The 7,269-nt window shown below is 57.3% G+C and overlaps 1 long non-coding RNA gene across 1 annotated transcript; it reads right to left on the bottom strand.

Annotated features, from left to right (window-relative positions):
- Nucleotides 1–5,187: 5,187 nt before the first annotated feature.
- On the bottom strand, nt 5,188–6,884 carry LOC141735049 (uncharacterized). Its single transcript, XR_012584627.1, has 2 exons — nt 6,782–6,884; nt 5,188–5,716 (listed from the first exon to the last, which is right to left on the bottom strand). It is a non-coding gene; the product is annotated as an uncharacterized LOC141735049 (long non-coding RNA).
- Nucleotides 6,885–7,269: the final 385 nt, after the last annotated feature.

Genomic DNA, 7,269 nt, shown 5'->3' with positions numbered 1-7,269 from the left:
ATTAGTCCTTTTTCTCTTCTATGTGTGTGTTTCCTTCTGAATTGTTTCTGAGGATCCATGATCTTCAGTTCCCCTTTCCCATGCAGCTGTTTCCTTCTGGTAGGATCAGCTCCCTTTTCCCATGCATGTGTTTCCTTCTGGTAGGATCGATTATCATCAGCTCCCTTCTCCTGTGCATCTGTTTCCTTCTGTTAATCACTTGTGGAGTCTTTTGGAGAAGTTCTCTTTTGTTTCTCTCGGATGTTTTTCTTCATGATGTTTTTCTCCACAGTTGCTGTTAGTTGTTATCTTTGAGGTTTCTCATGTTTTCTAATTTACTAAAGGTTAGTTATCCTTATAAGTCAAAGATTTATAGCCCTGTTATTATGGCGAAAGCCAACAACACCTTCACTATCTTTCACACCGGCTTAACATGATTCGGTCGCCGCCAGTTAAGCATACTCGCCACAAGGATTCAGTTTCAGTGTCACCGGGGTTTCTGCTATATCTCTCTTGCAAATTTGTCCCTTGCAGCGGACCCCAGGGACTGGTTCGCGTGGTATGCCGTGGATTAGCACCCCGAGGTCCCACAGTTCCTTCTGTTTTAACAATGGGTCTGGCTTCATATTCGGGAGGATTTGTGGGTAAAAAAGGAACGTCTTCTTCTGACTCGCTATCATCGGGATCACCCCAAATGTTTCCGTCCCAATCTTCAGGGGATACTATCAGTTTCCTAATCTGTACAATGTCAGGGGGGTGGGGAGCCTGCATAAGCATCATTTCGACCTTTTCTCCCAATTTCCGCCTTTTCTCCTTCTCTTCCTGCAATCGTTTTTGCAGCTGTTCATTTTTAAAAGGTATCAGTAACTCAGCTGCCTTCCTGCTCTCTATTTCCTTCTCTAATTCCTGCTCTCTCCTATTCCTATTCTCCCTGTCTTGGTACGAGGCTTCTAAACAAGTGCCTAACATTTTACAGACGACTCCCTTATCTTTTCCAGCCTTTGTACGGCCCCTAATGGCTTTCAAGTACTCTTCAACGACTTCCCAATTGGACCAATTATCACCAGCCCATTCCTCTGAGAATCTGGGGCTCGGGTTCACTCCATGCCTCCCTAAATAATCAGTGATAACTCCTGACATCCTGCCGACTAGGCCAGGTGTCACGGGCCGAGCCGAGTGAATAACTTCACTTGTAAGAGAGAGTGAAATGTTTATTAACATAAAACAGTGATTTAACAAAGTTAGCAGTGAATGCGACAGTGTTTTACGAGATTCGATGCCAGGGCACACTTGATTATTTACTGCATAGAGGCCGGGGTCAGACAAGCTCTCAGGGAGACCCTCCCGTTGAGTCCCGAGGTTCAGAAAGGACCCCCTGGCTTTCTAAACTCCTTCTCAGAGAGGAGTCTGGCTGCGGCTGGATCCAGTCCTAGTCCCAGACTTGGTCAACGGTTTATGTCTAAAGGATTCTATATGCGCAATCAATCCTTAGATCCCGTAGCTAAGATTTCAAAGTTTAGCATGCTATTAGTCACTTACCGAGAACCTGTTGCGGCAAGGAATCTCTCAGCCTTGAGGAGAAGAACCTTAAGTGAGCGTCCCTGCTCAAGGGGAGACCCTGTCGTGCAGCCGCTGCCGTGCAGGAGAGCTCAAAGGGCTCTTGGGCTGTCCACTGTTTATGGAGTAAGAGAATTGACCTACAGTCATATTCTCATGGGAACAAGATACCCAGGTTCCCACTCCAGACAGGGTTTTGGTTATGTTGCCAGCCATCTCCCACAGTTCAAGTGCGACTCATCACAACTCCCGCTGATGGCCATGGCTTGAGCAGGAGCCGGGGGGGGAAAAAGGGAAGAGCACACCGCCACATCTGCCCTTAATGCCTTCTGGCACTGGCAGGGTTTTGGCTCTGCACAGGCACGGCGAGAGGTGGGGAGGAGCTTTTCAGTGGCTCCTGCTGACTTTTGGCATGGCATTGCCAGGGGTGAGGCTGGTCTTCAGGTCACCAAACTTCAGAACCCGTTTTGGCACCGATTCTGGGTGACTGCCCAGCAATAGGGGCATTGTCCTTATCGGGAGGCTGCGTCCCTCCAGTGCTGGGGTTCAGGGTTAAAGCAACCAGGTCTGTTAGCAACCGGATCATTTTAAATCCCTGTTGGGATCCGGTGCCATCAAACCAATTAAACCTTACAGTGGATATGGGAAGTTGGGATAAAGCAAAGATGGACCCTCCGGGCTGGGATCCTGCATGGCTTCCTTAAGGAGAGGAACCCAAATGAACACCGGACAAGTTAATTTTTTCATTGCTGCTGTTGGATAAAGTTTAGCTGGGAGGACTTTTTAACCTTAAAACAGACGTCTTCAGGTCTGGGCTAAATTATGCCTCCGCAGGCTGTCATTATTTCATGACAGGAGCAGGTTAAAGCTCAGCACCGGAGGCGGTTTTGTGCAGCAGCACTAAATTTTCGGGAGGGTAGAGGCTTGGTTTGACACATCTGACTGCCATCACCTTTGCTGTAGAGCCACAGGGCGACGCAACAGGGTACCGGTGGCTGTATTGTACTGAACACAAACCTCTGATTGTTTTTTTTTTTTGCTTTGTTTTTGTTCTTTTCTTTCTTCTAGTGAGCTGCTTCTGGGAGCCGTAGCTACCAACTTCACCTTCCTCCCTAAACACATGGCAAATTCCTACAGATAGGGCTGAGGAGGCCCTATGCGGATCCATTCTGCGGATGTTGTGCAGAATCCTGGCCTTTTCTGGGAGCATGCAGCGGTGGGTACCGTCTCCTACCGGTATCACGCACCCAGGGAAGGTACAGCCCCCTCCGAGGGGGACCCAGAACTGCTTGTTTCCCAATGAGGAGACTAAAAGACCCGAGAGCAGGATTTGAGGGGGGGCTGGGCAGGGGAGCGTGCCACCGAGGGATGCTGCGTGACCTTCCCTCGCACCCTCCAGGTCCTTGTTCCTGTCTCTGCGTCACTCCAGGCAGCGCAGCACAGGCGACAGTCACAGAGGCATTTGCCGTGTGGCACAAGGAGGCTGCGGGTGCAGCCCGCACCACCACAGGCCCCACCACCAGGTATGGCACCCCTGTCCCCTCTGCCACCCTGACACCATCAGCACCCTGATGGCCATGGGGGGCAGCTCGGCGGGTGCCCTGGAGGGTGCCCCCGGCCCAGCACGGCTCCCTCCCACCCACACAGGGCTGCACAGGGCCCCATGCGGCTGCTGCTGCTTCAACCCACACTTCGGGTCCATCGAGTGGACCGTCACCAACGTGCCTGTGCCGGCCAAGGCCACCCTCGGCCACGGCACCGCTGCTTCATCAGGCGCTGCCCTGTGGGGCCCCGGGGGCTGCAGGACCCTCCCGGCCTGGGCAGCCCCTGGCACCCCCCAGGGACAACACCCACCGCCCCAACTGACGCAGCTCCCAGACTATGGCCACCAGGGCACAGCGGTGCCCGCAGTCCCCCCGCTGCTGTTAACTCCATCCCCGGACACCAGCACCTCAAGGCCACCTCCACGGGAACACCCCCTGCCAGCCGCGTCCCCACGGGCACCTACTTCCCCCCGAGCCCTGCTGCTGCCCCCCACAACGAAGCTCCTGCTGACCTGGATGCCAACTTTGAAGTCACCGAGGAGATGCTCCTCCAAGAGCCCCTCTGGCTCTTGTTTTCCTCCTTGGACACGGTCGAAGTCTCCCAGGACCCTGACACCACCATCACCACACCTGGGGACCCTGGTGGCATCATCAGAGAGGGGAGAGCGGTGGCCCAAGCACCCTCCCAGTTGCCAACATCCATCCCTGCCTTCGAGAACACCAAGGAATGGTCCTCAGAGACCAACAGCTCCAGCAGGGCCTCCCCCGTGCAGACACCCCTGGGCAGCGACATCCCCTGGAGCACCATCAGCTCCCCAAAGAGCAACATCTCTCCCAGGAGCAACATCTCCTCCGAGAGCGACATCTTCCCAGAGCTCACCTTCTCCCCAAAGAACATCACTTACTTAGAGCAGGACATCTCAGAGTATGACACCATCTCCCTAAAGAGTGACACCTCCTCGAGCAGCGACAACTCCTCCGAGAGCAACGTCCCCCACAGCCAAGCCCTCGGGGACGCGGCCAGCCACCTTGCTGTGCCCCACGAGGTGTCCCTCAAGGAGGTCCTGAGCCTCTTGGACTGTGATCCCGGTGGCACCAGCGAAGCCGCCCCCCTCTGTGACTTTGACTCCCTCTCGCTGCCGGAGGAGCTGCTGATGCTCGATTGCAGCATGGAGGAGCTCCTGGAGGGTGCCCGCATCCTGGAAGAATTCCTCTATGGGCCAGAGAGCAATGTCCCCAGCAGCTCCTCTGCTGTCCCCAACAGCCAAGCCCTCGGGGACGTGGCCGGCCACCTTGCGAGTGATGTCCCCAGGAGCCCCTCTCCTGTCCCCAACAGCCAAGCCCTCGGGGACACAGCTGGCCACCTTGCAGTGCCCCAGGAGGTGCCTGTGAACTACTTTGGTGTGGAGGTGACCCGGAAGGCCGTCGTCGTCCTGGAAGATATCTTCGGCAGGACAAAGTCCCAGGAGTCGTGCGGGGACACGGGGATGGAGCTGCTGCCAGGCCAGCCTGCCATGGCGGAGAAGCGGGGAACAAAGCAGGGGATGAAGCGGGGGACGAAGCGCAGGACGAATTCCCCATCGCTGCCACCCAGGAAGTGCAGGGCTCTGGTGGACAGGCTGGGGGTGGCAGGGGGGAAGAGATGCCCCCCAGCGAGGAGACGCAGATGAAGGGGCGCGGGGGGGGGGTGTGCATTTGGGGGGTGGGGAGAGGGTTGTATTTAGGGGAGGGGTTTGGGGGGGCAGATTTAAGGGAGGGGACTGTATCTGGGGGGGTGGTGTGTTTGGGGGGGGTGGGGAGAGCGACGTGTTTAGGGGAGGGGGTGGTTAGAGTAGCTTCGATAGGGCCTTTTCTCTCCTGTTTTTCCATTAAAAGTTGTAGCGGGCAGTGTGTTTGGGGAGGTGGGTGTGTTTAGGGGAGGCAGGTATATTTAAAGGGGGAGTAGTGTATTTTGAGAGATGGGGGGTGAGTTTACGGGAGAGGGGTGTATTTGAGGGGGGGGTCAGAGTAGCTTCGATAGGACCTTTTCTCCTGTGTTTTTCCATTAAAGTTGCGGTGGGCAGTGTAGTTGGGGGGAGGGATGTGTTTAAAGGAGGGGGGGTTAGAGTAGCTTCGATAGGACATTTTCTCTCATGTTTTTCCATTAAAAGTTGTTTCTCCAGCCCCGCTCCGTGCCTGTCTGGGAGGGGAGGGAGCACGGGGGACAGTGGGAATCGGCCCCCACCAGGTGCCACAGCCCCGCTGAAGGGGGATTTTCATTAATACCTGTCCCTTGTTTAACTTGGACGTTCAAGCAGCTCAACTTTTTCTGAAATTACTTCTCCCTGTATACACATCACACTCTCCTGCAATCAGCCTTTCCTTTTCTCCTGACTTGGCCTTTCCCAGCGAGTTCTTGGCTAGTGGTTTTCTTCAAAGCTGCTTTAGTGCTGCTGAAGGATGTTGAAGTGACCGCTCTGGCCATCCAAGCACTGTACTCGCCCATGAAAGCCTTCCAGCTCGGGCAGCCGCAACGCAGGATTCACAGGTCCTTGCTCCCCTGGACACGCTTCCAACCTCCATATGACCCGATTCTATGACTATGGAGCTGGAGAGGCTGCAACCAGGGTCCCAAACACATGGGGAAGATGGGGCAGCTAGAGGGGAGGAAGCAGAGGTCAGCGAGTGCCATCTCACACCAAGCACCACACACTTGTCACCTCACTCTGTCTTTCAGTCTGAACTCCCACCCACACACCAAACACAAGGACAGGCTTTGCACTCCGGCCACTCTCATGAGCACCAGCCCTTGCTCGCTGCATTAGCAGCACAGCCTCCTTCATACACCCACCAGGAACGTGTGGCAGCACCAAACATCTGCAGTGAGCTTTGTGCTGGCTACAGCCCATGTCAGAGAACGACCCCAGCCCCCAGAGGGAAGGTGACTTTGTCCCACGGCTCCTCCATCCATCCTGCAGCCTGCCCACAGCAGGAAGAAGGCACAATGGCCTGCACCAAAGGAGGAGCAAAAACCAGTTCCTCCCACGGGCCACCAGCAGCCGAAACACAAAGCCCTCTCACACCTCTGCTGGGCTGAGCTTGAAAATCCTTCCAAAGGGTAATGCGGAAAACCCTGTTGCCGGAGCAGCACCAACAGAATTCTGCCCACGGGACAGCTTCAAGCAGATTTACACCTCTGTGCAATGGGAGACAGCTGAGCCCTGAGCAACCAGGCCTTGCATTTACTGCTTCAAAAAACCCCACATTAAAAAAGCCCACACCAAGCGCCCTGCATCTCTGCAGAGAGCTCCACCTTCTCCAGCTGACAGCCAGCAGGAGGCAGAAGAGCCAAAGCCCCAAAGCACAGAACCCCTCAGAGGTCACCAGATGGGGGCCTCTAGGGGGGTTGCTCTGTCCCTCGAGCCAGGATGAGCCCTGCTCCCCCGGCACAGCAGCTGCTGCTCATCCCGAACGCCTCACAGGTCAGCACCCAGGAGGTGCCCCAAAACACAGGCCCTCAGGAGCCACAACACGGGACGACACCTCTCCCCGGTGCAAGGCCCACACACCGGCCGCCCCACGCCGCCCCTCCCCACACGGACAGCCCCTCCCCCGGGGGTCCTGCCCCCACGGCCAGGCCCTTCCTGAGGGCCGCCCCCAGCCCACAGGCCCTGCTCCCCCGCAGAGCGCTCAGAGCCTCCCACAGCCGGACGGACACTGACCTCAGCGGCGCTGCGACTCCTCACACAGCCCGCCCGGCCGCCGCCGCCGCCGCCGCCGCCGCCGCCGCCCCCGACCCGGCCACACACAAACGCCGGCCCCGCCACCGCTCTGAGGCAGCCTGGCCGCCGCCGGGCCTTTTATACACGCCCCGCACACACGCCCCCGTCACGTGGCCCGTCCGGCCCCTGCCCTCATCCCCGCGTGCGGCAGCATGGCGGCGGCGGCACCCGCTGAGTGCGGGCCCACGACGGCCCCGGCCCCGGCCCTGGCCCTGCCCCGCCGGCCCCCCGGTACGTGCCCGGGCCCCCCCCCCCAACCCCCACAGTACATGCGCAGACCTCCCCATAACCCCCCGGGTACAGGTATGGCCCTTCCATAACCCCCCTGGTAGGGGCCAGGGCCCTCCATAACCCCCCCACTACGTGTACGGCCCCCCCATAACCCCCTCCCGGTACATGCCAAGCCTCTGCACTGCCCCCCCAGTACA

The sequence above is a fragment of the Larus michahellis genome, chromosome 28 (genome assembly GCF_964199755.1).
Source record: "Larus michahellis chromosome 28, bLarMic1.1, whole genome shotgun sequence".
NCBI classification, from domain to species: Eukaryota; Metazoa; Chordata; class Aves; order Charadriiformes; family Laridae; genus Larus; species Larus michahellis.
This window is presented reverse-complemented; position numbering and strand designations above follow the sequence as displayed.